Source organism: Ornithorhynchus anatinus, chromosome 2, assembly GCF_004115215.2.
Source record: "Ornithorhynchus anatinus isolate Pmale09 chromosome 2, mOrnAna1.pri.v4, whole genome shotgun sequence".
NCBI classification, from domain to species: Eukaryota; Metazoa; Chordata; class Mammalia; order Monotremata; family Ornithorhynchidae; genus Ornithorhynchus; species Ornithorhynchus anatinus.
In genome coordinates, this window is record NC_041729.1 from 129,250,434 (window position 1) to 129,263,352 (window position 12,919).

Here is a 12,919-nt window from a genome sequence, read left to right on the forward strand (position 1 = left end):
AATGTTGGTATTTGTTAAGCGCTTACTATGTGCCGAGCACTGTTCTAAGCGCTGGGGTAGACATAGGGGAATCAGGTTGTCCCACGTGGGGCTCACAGTCTTAATCCCCATTTTACAGATGAGGGAACTGAGGCACAGAGAAGTTAAGTGACTTGCCCAGAGTCACACAGCCGACAAGTGGCAGAGCTGGGATTCGAACTCATGAGCCCTGACTCCAAAGCCCGTGCTCTTTCCACTGAGCCACGCATTAGTTTACAAGCACTCCATTTGGTCAGAACACGTGCTTTCATTATGCATTATAGAGTGCAATTGTAAAATTATGGAACAATATGAGCCTTGAAAATAGTTACATGCTATATCAGACACAATGCAAGGTTTCCTTAACACTGGACTCTTCAGGAATGCAATTCCTTAATATCAGAAGAATCAAGGGAAGGCAAAAATAGCTGGAATTCCAATTATCCATTCTGTAAAGAGTGGATCCATGATAGTCACAATAGTGAAGGTAAATAGTGAGCCTTCAACACCTGGTCCACTATGTGCAAGATGTGAATGAATGCCAGTCATAGAGAGGGCTCATTCAGTTGGTGGAGATATATAAAGATATAGCTGTAGATACACACACACACACACATTTAGGGAAGTTGCTATTAATAGATATTATTAATGTGTACATGTGAGGTTGTAAGGTTGTGTGACTGATATTCCATTTGCCACTAATAGCCACTGATATATTACTTTACAAAACAGATGCATTTTTTTTTCAGGGTCTAGTTTTGTTTCTTAAGTCTGTCTCTTGATATTATGGTTTTCCTATGAACTCTGTTCAAGGGTAAGTACAATATAAAGCTTATTTCTAAGGACATCGACATGTGTAACCTGTTACCATAAATGCCCCACTGATACCTGGAAGGAATGAAGTCTGCCCTCCATGTCACCCATGGAATTTGGTCCTCTCCCACCCAGACAAGGCCAGAAGAACAGGTAGCTATAAGGAATATACAGCCTTGGAGATTCCTGTTCGGTCTGATCTCTGAGTTTCGCAGAAGAGACTTTGTTCCTTGAGGGATAAGATTATTTCTACTGACTCTACGGTATTGCAGTCAACCAAGCTCTTAGTATATTGTTCCACACTGCGCTCTAATTAAGCATTTAATAAATACCGTTGATTGCTCAGGACAGACACCGCTCTCCCCTCCAAGCCAGTGTTCTGTCCTATCCTGCTAAAGTAGAGCAGGAAATAACAGCAGCAGTGCCCCAACAGCATTTTAACACTTCTAAGGCTTGAAAGGTTGAATGGTTTAGTGGGTAGAGCATGGGACTGCGAGTCAGAAGGACCTGGGTTCTAATCCCATCTCTGCCATTTGTCTACTGTGTGACCTTGAAAATCACGTTACTTTTCTGTGCCTCGGTTACCTCAGCTATAAAATAGAGATTAAGATGGTGAGCCCCATATGGGACATGGATTGTCTACAACCTGATTAACTTGTAACAACCCCTGTTATGTAACCCCTAGTATGGTGCCAGGCACAAAGTAAGTGCCTAACAAAAAACATTAGAAAAGGAATGGATTTTCTGAGTGTGGATTGTAAAATGGTGGGCAGTAGGTGCTCAATTAGTAATAATTGTACTCCAACACTCATTGTTTTCAAAGTTCCCCTCATTTTCTTATATTGTTAAGCAGTGTTTATTTCAATCTGTTCATGTAAATCTATTCCCAATTTCATGTGGCAGATTATGTCTGCTTATTGTCCTTGGAACTTTCCTCAACACTTAGTAGAAGTCTCAGCATTAAGCAGGTGCTCAGTAAATACCACTGAATGCATTCATGAGTGATTACTTCATCTTTAAAATGGGAATTAAGACTGTGAGCCCCATATAGTTAGATACAATTGAATGCACTAATGAATGATTAATGAATGATGAATAAATGAATGAACGACTACCTCATCATAGAAGAATAGATCAGTTAAGTGAATATTTGGACATAATTATACTTATTTAAATTTATCCTTGGTACTTTTGTATATGTCTACTTATTTTTTGGATTACCTCTAACCAAATAAGACTACATGTAAAATTTTCACGTTTGTATATTTTTACAAATATTCTATTTTTATGCAGATTTTTGAGTCAATCTCCCTTTTGGAGTATAAGCTCCTTATGGTCAGGGAATGCATCACTACTTTATTTTGCAGTTTTCAAGTGTTTATTATGCCACATTGATTTCAGGAAGAAGTCAATAAATACTACTGTTACTACTATAATATAAAGATTACTGATTATTACAGTGATAACAGTAGTTACTGTTGTTGAATACAGTTATGTATGTTGGAAGTGGTAAGATAAAAGAGAACAAACAGAGTCTGAGGAGGCTAAATACAAAAAGGAGTTACATGTGCTGAGGAACTGGATGAGCAGGACTAGATTAGAGGAACTGGATGAGAGGAGAGGTTTTTCATGTGAAACCTGAAAATGACCGGAGAACTTCAAGTTCAAGTGCTTGAGTGCTTTAAGGCACTTCTCTGATTTCCCACCTCAATCCAACCCACACACTTTGCTCCTCTAATGCCAACCTATTCACTGTATCCTGTCACCTATATTGCTAGCAACGAGAAGCATCATGGCTAGTGGATAGAGGATGGGTTTTGGAGTCAGAAGGACCTGGGTTATAATTGCATCTACCCCACTTGTTTGCTGTGTGACCTTGGACAAGTTACTTTACTTCTCTGTCCTTCAGCTACTTCATCAGTAAAATGGGTATTAATGCCATGAAACCCATGTGTGACATGGACTATATCCAACCAGAGTACCTTGTACCTAGCCCAGTACTTTATCGAATGTCTGACACATAGTATACTTAACAAATACCATTAAAAAAAAAATGCTCAGCAACATTCCAGAACTCCCTCCCTCTTCATATCTGACATACAATCACTCTACACACCTTCGAAACCATATTAAATACCACCTCTTCCAAGAGGCCTTACCCTGTTAATCCCTCATTTTCTCCCATTCCTTCTGCAATGCCCTTATACTAGGATTTGTACCCTTTATTCACCCCTTTCTCAGTCCCATAGCACCTATTCACGTATCTGCAATTTAATGCATTTCTTTATATTAATATCTGTCTCCTCTTCTAGAATGTACACTCATGGTAGAAAGAATACTACATTTCTACCAACTCGGTTATACTGTACTCTCCCAAGTACTTAGTACAGTGGTCTGCACACATAACTGCTCAGTAAATATGATTGATTGATTGAAGTTGAAAACCTTGGCCCTAGGAATACATTGCATATAATTTAAATTATGTCAGTGGATTTTCTGTTTCTGGGATATTAAAAATCCTCAAAAATAACAGGAAATATATAGACACAAACATACATACATATGACTATACACACACAAATACATATGCATGTACAGACAGGCACACATACAGAGCATTTTAGTGCTCTTGAATTACCACATTGAAACTTCAGTTTGAAACTCCACATCAAAATAAGTTTCACTATTTGCATTTATATTTGTTTCTCTTCTTCAGAACAATAATTCAACCCAAAATAAAAGTTGAAAGCAAAACATTTCCATTTGACTATTTTACACATAAAATATTTTAACAGACTAGTAGATTTATGCAGGTTTCTCCCTAGAACCTGAACTTCTGCATAATCATGGCATCAAAAGACGAAATTGAAGTTGTTCACTTTATTGTAACCTGTTAAAAAAAGACAAAAAAAGGAATGTTTTAAATCCCAGCTGTCTTGTAGAGAGATACAAGAACCAATAACATGGACCACCATCAGAATAGTCATGGTGATAAAGAGTATCAAGTGTCACAGTTCTCTGTGGGAACTTCTCACAAGTTTGACTCTCAGAAGTAAATGGATCAGTCTAAAACAGGGTTTCATGTTTATGGTTCTGACAAGAGAGGCATATGAGCATAGTGATTTGAAATTTAAAATGAACATATTATTTCTTATAGAATTATATGTTTAGTATGCTACTGAGAATCTTTCCTCAATCTATCTTAACATAAATGTGAGAGTATCATTGAAGGACAGGATAAAGAATAAAAAGACACTATAAAATGATTTAAATTGAGTGGACAAGAAATGAATAGCTTAGGAAATAAAGGAAAAGCAGGCAAATATTAACCATTTTTGTTAAAATGATGAACTTTCGATAGGGTCATCTCTGTCCAAGTTATAGTTGAGTAATCAACGGAACTGAGAGACATTGGTAGATTTGTCCATTTTCAAATTAGGTAAAAACTGGATAATATAATAATAATAATAATAATAATGTTGGTATTTGTTAAGCGCTTACTATGTGCCGAGCACTGTTCTAAGCGCTGGGGTAGACATAGGGGAATCAGGTTGTCCCACGTGGGGCTCACAGTCTTAATCCCCATTTTACAGATGAGGGAACTGAGGCACAGAGAAGTTAAGTGACTTGCCCACAGTCACACAGCCGACAAGTGGCAGAGCTGGGATTCGAACTCATGAGCCCTGACTCCAAAGCCCGTGCTCTTTCCACTGAGCCACGTTCCTTCTCCATGACTTAACCACTTGATTTCTTTATCCAGAACTTCACCCAAACACCTGAGGTTGTGTTAAACAATCATGCATAGACTGTTTTACTAAGATATATAGTAGGATACAAAACAAAATTCTAAAAATTGCATTTTGAGGTCAGCAAGATTATCAAAAATCAAAAGGTATGACATCCTGAAATCCACTTTTTAATTTAAAATATTAGTTTACTTAAATGAGGCAAAAAAATTTTCTATGAACATGATATACACATCGCATGAATCTCTATTTCAGAGGATGTCAGATTAGAAGAACAGTATTTAATGAGCAATGAACTATAGTACAGTCACCTGATAGTAGTTTGAAAGAATCCCAAGTTGTCAATGACAGTACTATAAAATGTTTTTCTTATTTGCTATACACTGTAACAAAACTCACTAATCTGTGCAATGCAATTGAGAAACACACAACACAAAGCAGCTGAATATTTTTTCTTCTTAAAACAGGTAGAGCAAAATGATCATCAAAAATCACATATGAATAAAAAAAGATTTTTTTCTGTAAATGAAGGATAATCCTTCTTTATAATCTGTAACTTATAAAATGCTAATCTATCAGTTATCAAAGAGACATGGATTTATGAGATTATAATTATATAAGGAAATAGCATATTTGGAGAGATTTCACTCATCAGTAAATGCCCAAGATGTTTAATTTCATAAATAAATTGCAAAGACAGTGTATACCCTGTCTATTTCATATTATAAAACATTCTGAATTGATCAAATAATATTTCTTAGCCATCATAAATTCCATCCTTCTGAAATATCAAAACATCAGAATTTAGTACATAACTATAGCTTACAAAAAGAAATATGATTTACTCCTGAACTAGACGACACTGAACACCACTGTATAGTACATACACGAACCTCACGATATTATTGTAAATGGCTATTAATAAAAATGAGCCATTCATAATAAAAACGAGTAAAACTGATGGATATTAAATCACTAAACTAAAACTAATATGCAATTCCTACCAGCATGAAATGTTTACATTTTTATATTTTACAAATCTGTTTTCAGAAAAATAAGAACATTTCCACATCACAAATTAGCAAACTTCCACTCACATTATGTTGCTGTTAGTCTTTTGTCTTTTTTTTCTCCTGTAGTCCTGTTAAATTCTCACCTTGCTCTGCCCTTGTCATCAAGTCATTCAAGCACAAAGCAGGGAGCACGGGAGTGTTTACTCATTTCCCAAGTCCATTATCTTACACATTAATCACTGGTCTGGAACTTTTGGACAATGCTGAATCTGTTACCTTTTTTTTTTCTTTCTGGCTTCTTTACTCCTGGGTCTGATAGTTCAACAATTTCGTGCTGTACTTACATTTGATGACCTTTCATCCTATTATTTATCTATTTATCTGGAAACCCTGTTACTGGATGGATGAAATTAATTTTAAACCTGTGATTTTCTCCAGAGGTAAAAGATGTAACAGAGAGAGAAATTAAATATGCTATTTGCTAATTGAAAAATATAGGTCTTTTTTTTCTTACTAGCATTAAGAAAACCTAACCAACTAAAAAAACAATAATGAGAAATGCCTTACAGATTCATTTCAAAAATATAATGATTTTCAATTATATTATGATTATATATAAACAATTATGAAACACATTTTTGTTGTTGTTTATAAATCTGTGAGACTCTAAAATAATTATGTAGATCTGATCAGGCAGGCACTCCAAAGTTTAGCTTCAATAATGATTACTAAACCAAAAGAAATAGATGTAAAGCTGGACAGCTGGAGGCTCTTGAACTATACTTGTCAAAAGATTTGTTTGTGAAACATGCATTTTATTGCCTTGTATGCATGTTATAATGAGGCATGGACAACTGCAACATTACACTTAATGATTGCATTTCTTGTTTCAGCCAGTCTCCTTGTCCTCTTGCAATTAACGTTTTCCCAGATCACCCAAGGCTACTTTGTCAGAAAAAAAAATCTGAAATTCACATAAATGAGCAATGTCAATAGTTTAGAAAGAGTTTACTTAGAGAACAAAGGGCCCTTATGAGCCACTAGTGAGAAGAAATGGGGAAAAAATGAGTCCTCACAATGTAGGCCTTTTCTTACAGCGACTTGTTATCAAGCAGTTTGCGAGAGTCCCTCAAATCTGCATTAAAATACATTTCATTCCATTCACTCATTTGCATTAATTTCTCCCATTATATCTGAAAATGGCTGAATGTCTATCCAACACAATGCAGCAGCCTATCACAAGCGGCCATAGCTACACCAGGTGCCAATTTACTCCTCTTAGTTCTTTTCATTCTGTTTGCTGATTCTGACAACTGGAGTTCTCCTCTCAGTCTAAGGGACTTTTCAATTGGATTTGCTCGTGGTGACAAAATTGTTGCTTTGCCGAGAGGAGGGGGCTCTTTGACTGAACTGCCATGGGAAAGCGAGAGGGGAATGATTCTCAGTGGCTTCTGATTTCCAGTATTTGTTCAGCATTAGGCCCACTTATCTCCAGAAGAAAAAGCAACATGTAGAGAGAAAGTGACAGGCAGAAACACACTCACTTGCTCGTTCATTCTCACTGAGCTCTGTATTCAAACAAGGGAGACCTATTACATTGAAAGCTCCAGATCAGCCTCACTCAATTATCACAGCTAATCCTTATAGCTCTATAAAGTAAATATTTCATTACAATTTCAAATAAACAGTCACCCAATCTAATGAAGCAAGAACTCAAAGTGGCAATGTCACAGAACTTATCATCATCAAAGTAAAGGACATAGCCTTGTCTATTAATAAAAATAATCAAAAAATGGCATCTTGAAAATTTTCCAACTCGTTCTTTTTAAAAAAATCCATTGACCTACTTATATTTTCAAATTCATTCAATTAACACAATCTCATTTATCCTACTACTATTTATACTGATAACTATTATTATTCTGTCATCTACATTATCATCATCCAACGGCAGCATTTTCCCATTATCACTCGGTTGTGTTTAGTGATATCCCAGCAGGTTTGTGCTTCAGTGTGATACAGATTTAAAATCATCATTTTCCTATTTCATAATGCCACTTTGTCTTTGGCCTTTCATCTCAGATATACCTACTTTTTAATCTTAATTCATATCACAAGAATATATGTAACCTAACCTTTTTATGTACTATATATAACCTAACCTATAATAATAATAATGTTGGTATTTGTTAAGCGCTTACTATGTGCCGAGCACTGTTCTAAGCGCTGGGGTAGAAATAGGGGAATCAGGTTGTCCCACGTGGGGCTCACAGTTTTCATCCCCATTTTACAGATGAGGGAACTGAGGCACAGAGAAGTTAAGTGACTTGCCCACAGTCACACAGCCGACAAGTGGCAGAACTGGAATTCAAACTCATGAGCCCTGACTCCAAAGCCCGTGCTCTTTCCACTGAGCCACGCTGCTTCTCATAACCTTATAACCTTCTCATAACCTATATCTAACCCTTCACCTCTCATTATTATTTCTTTTAAAAATGGTTGAAGGGACAGAGTTTAGTCAGATAATATACGAGGCCTTAAACATATAGCTCTTTCCATATTCATGAACCTAGAATGCACCTAGAATGCACCTAGATATGTATTCAGTTCTTACAACACTATCAAGAATATATTGAGCCTGTCCTCCCCCACAAGTCTTCTACTGGTAAAAATATTTTACTTGTGACATCATATTCAAATTTCAAAATGACCTCAGAAATATTTATGAGTTTATTTTTTTATTCCTTTATATCTCCCTTTCAGGCAGCCAAAGAGCTTACTAAAAAGTCTGATTGTCTCTGCTAAAGGAAACAGGTTTCATAGCCCCTAGCTAGACTTTGTATTTTTACATTCTGGGACCCTGATCTGTGTGTGAATAGTGATGCTTCTGTGGAATTAGTACAAAAAGGGTCTTGGGAATGTTGCTTGTGATAAAAATATGTACAGATCAGTTTGTATCATGGGATCAATTATATCAACAGACTGAAAACAGGCTCTGGAACAAAATACTCTGGAAAATCAGATGAAAGTATTAGCATTCTTGCCAATCTAGGCATTATAAATTCTTGAGTAAGAAAAAAAAAACATATCTAGCCTCATGCCAAGAGATAGGAATATTGCACACAAAGGAATAACAGAACTCTCCTTGAAAATAGCTAAATCAGAATATTGGCAGGACAAGGCAAAGCTAGATCAGGTTTGAGTCAGGGGAAAGAAGTTACTTGGTGACTGGGAAGTAGGAGATCATTCAAAATGTATAAGTGGTGTGAAAGAAGGTATAATAGAGTGGAATTGAGAGGGAAAGCATCCTCAGTGGAAAATTTGAAAAATTAAAATAGAAAATCATATTGAGAAAACAGAATGTGTGCCAGGCCCCATTAGTCTTAGAGAATAAGATCCTGGAGGACAGGCACTTAATTGTCTCGTCTGCTCAATGCCTAATTAATTGCTTGCTTGTATGCTATATGAATATCAACAATCACACAATTCCATGAATATTTGGCTGTGACATTTCGTAGGAATGGTTTACTTAAATGTAAAAAAGCTATCTTTTAATAATGCTATTAAGATCTGCCAAGTTCTACTAGAACTTTCAATGAACTACCAACTTACCTCACCCTCAGGCCCACCACACTTATATACAGCTCTGTAAAGTATTTGAATGTTGTCTCCTCCCTCTAGATGGTCAGCTCCTTGTGGGCTGTGAGCATGAGCATATTGTCCTCTCCCACGTGCTTAGTAAGTGCTCAGCATACAGTAAACTCTCAACATGTACAATTGATTGATTGATTGAAAAATAGAAAAAATTGTCAGAGTATTGGCCAATGACACGTAAGATCTAACTCACATTCCCACTTAAAGAACTATTTAAAAGCATGTAGGGACCAAATCCTTTCAACCTCTCTTGTAACCAGAAGTGGGGATTTTGTAGTCTCAAGGTGGGACAATTTAGCCAACATGGAGTGCTGATGGAATATTCTATCCTGTTTTCAACTTAAATTTGTGCATATACATGCATATAACACCTGCAGGATTCTGCATATGTATATAGGAAAAAAGATCTAAGAGATAGTATACTTTGGTAAGTTGCTCACTTAGTTGTCATTCTTACCTCAAATGTGATTTTTTTTAGCTACTGATTTATTAATTGAAAAAAAAAACCATAAGAAACAAAATTACAATAGAATCCTGTTTATCAGTCAAATCATTAAAAGGGCATTTTAATAGTAGATAGAAATCTAAGTTCCTGATGTTCATCTAAATTATATTTGACGTTAAGTCAAATATCCAACTCGAAATAAAATGAAGCAATTCATTACCTTTTTACTTTATTCATTCATTCAGTCATATTTACTGAGAGCTTACTATGTGCAGAGCACTGTACTAAGTGCTTGGAATGTACAATTCGGCAACAGATAGAGACAATCCCTGCCCAACGACGGGCTCACAGTCTAAAAGGGGGAGACACAACAAAACAGAACAAGTTTTAATTTCTATAAATATAAACTAGTGCTGCACTTTAAAAATAATAATAATGTTGGTATTTGTTAACCGCTTACTACGTGCAGAGCACTGTTCTAAGCACTGGGGAGATACAGGGTCATCTGGTTGTCCCACGTGGGGCTCACAGTCTTCATCCACATTTTCCATATGAGGTAACTGAGGCACAGAGAAGTGATTTGCCCACAGTCACACAGCTGACAAGTGTCAGAGCCGGGATTACCATCATGTATGCAATCTAAATTAAGGAATTACTTGGATAAAGGGGAGAAAATTGGAGACAGAAAGTGCATGAGAATGCACAGAATATCTGAATGAACACATAATGAAAATTGATCATGGTGAGTTGCTTTTGGGAGAATCATTCACTTGACCCAAGTTGGAAACTGAAATATTAATTTATTTCCATGACAGAGATCAAGCTCCAGAGTTGCTTTTTAGCCTGCTCATAATAGAAGCAACAGTTGTAAACAATAATATTTTAGTTCATACAATGCTGACCCCGCCCCCAGCCCCAAGATTTCAAATTTATTATAGCATCCATTGCCCAGACAAAAGACCTACCATAAGAAAAAAGCTCTTTTTAGCAAAAAAGCATGGCTGTTATTTATGGCTCAGATGCGAAGAATGAGTTTGGGGAATTTATCAGAGATGAAGGTATGAAATGTTTTAGCTTGTTCTTCTCTCTCTAATCCATAAACCATTTTCTCAGCCACCCAAGTGAATTCTAATGGAACAGAAGTGATGAAATAATATTTTCTTATCCCTTTAACACTTAGCCTACTGTGTGACTTGTTGGTGAAAATACCTTAAGGTTACAGATCTTTCAAAGGAACAAAAATTAACAGTCATATTTTACATTGAAATGGCCACGAGATAGTTAAGAAAAAATAAGTCTATAAGGTTCAGGCTTTATATAGACTACGTTTATATAAAAAATGCATCTCTGAAGACTAATGGACAGATCACAATGGTAAAAGATATTGTAGTATGACCAATTTTTCCCACGGATAGTCACAGGCATAGTTGTTACATCTTATTGTATCATATTCAACCAAGAAAACATTTATTCTTCTATCAAGTATGTTGCATGCTTCTTATTCACTCTCAGAGTCACATCTTGAGAGTTTCCAGTACTCTACCAGTCTCGACTATGGGAGGGAGAGTCAAGCAGAGGCCTACCCATTCCATTCCTAGTTTGGCCAGTGGCTAGCGAGTGGAAGGCAATCTGCTACAAGTCGAAACTCACCTGGGCTGGGCAGAAGTGGCATGGGAGAGAGGCTACTGCGGAGACTGAAGTTTACTGTATAGAAAGAGGCAATGGTAAACCACTTTCATATTTTTACCAAGAAAACTCTATGGATACGAATCCAGAACGATGTAGAGGGAGGTGATGCATTCTGGGAGAGATGTGTCCATGGTGTTGACTCAACAGCATAAGACAAAACATGCTCCTTATGTATTTTTTATTTGATATACTCCTTCTAATCGGGGGACAGGAAATGTGTTTACCAACTTCGTTGTAGTGTACTTTCCCTTAGTACAGTATTCTTCACAAAATAAGTACTCAGTAAATACCATTGATTGACTGTAGGTTTCCAAATTATTTCTGTTTTCAATATAAAAAAAATTTTAATGGTATCTTATACCTTTTTTTCTTTTGGTTTGTTGAGTTTTTTTATGGTATTTTTATGTGCATACTGCTATGCACTTACTATACAAGCACTGGGATAGATAAAGTCACATAACAGACAAGTGGTGGAACCAGGATTAGAATCCAGGTCATTCTCACTTCCAGGTCCATGTTCTAAGCCATGCTGTTTCTCTGGCTACAAATTTTGTTTTCAGGTTACACATGTTGCTATGTAACAGCAAGCTACCTGTTCTTCCTCAACCCAGTAATAAATGCATAAGGAGGGAGAGTATATAAGCATATTTTCAAAATGGTGCCAAGATAGTCACTGGGACTTTTGTTTGCCTAAGAAGTAGTTTACAACAACTGGTTATTGTTCCACATTAAGATATTTGTTCTATACTATCTCTATTTGTCCTAGTTTTCAAAGAATACACTATTGGCAATATGATCTTGTCACCACAGATAAGTAGTAATAATGGAAGGAGGAGAAGGAGGAATAGCAGTAGTAAGAGCATCGTACTTGGTGCATTCTAAGGTCTTGAGAATAGCAGAGATATATTCCCTTAAACAAGGATCTTATTGTAACTGTAAAGACTGATACCCAACTGACAAGCCAGTCTACTCTGTGTGCATATCACGATGTTCTTAGTTGCTGTGTTTTCTGCTCCCAGGATCTGAGGCTGTTTTCATGATTGCCTACTGGTGTCCTGTTTTGCTCAAAGTCTGTGGTCTAGGAGAGCAATCATCTCCTGATAGCTGTATGTCTCTACCTGGTGGTTCCAGCAGTCTACAGATATATCATGCTGTTGGAAAGTGCTACATCATGTCCTCAAAATGTTTGTTCTTCCCTCCTTGCTTGAGAATGATTTCTCATCATACAGCACCCGCTACACTCCTTTCTGCTCAATGGAGCTGTGCTGCACCGAGAATTGTCTCAATGCTGGGGTGATGACTGATTTCTTTGCACTTTATTGTTTGTTACCTCCACCTGCTATGTAATGTCATTTGGCATTTAGATAACTGTTGGGGAGAATAGTCAAGGAGCTGGAGGTGTCTCCAGTCAGTCTTCAGTCTCCCGTTACAGACAGTCAATTTGGAATGAAGCTTCATGCTCCAATCTGTCCAAATCCTGTTAATCTCCCAAAAGTCACACCAAACCACCCTCTTCATTCAGTTTGCTACTTATCTATCTG

The 12,919-nt window shown here is 36.7% G+C and overlaps 1 protein-coding gene and 1 non-coding gene across 2 annotated transcripts in view; one reads left to right on the forward strand and one right to left on the reverse strand.

Annotated features, from left to right (window-relative positions):
• DACH1 (dachshund family transcription factor 1) overlaps positions 1-12,919 on the reverse strand; it is a 487,154-nt gene that overhangs the window by 348,977 nt on the left and 125,258 nt on the right.
• LOC114809721 lies at positions 11,192-11,329 on the forward strand. The gene has a single exon (XR_003757498.1). It is a non-coding gene; the product is annotated as a small nucleolar RNA SNORA7 (small nucleolar RNA).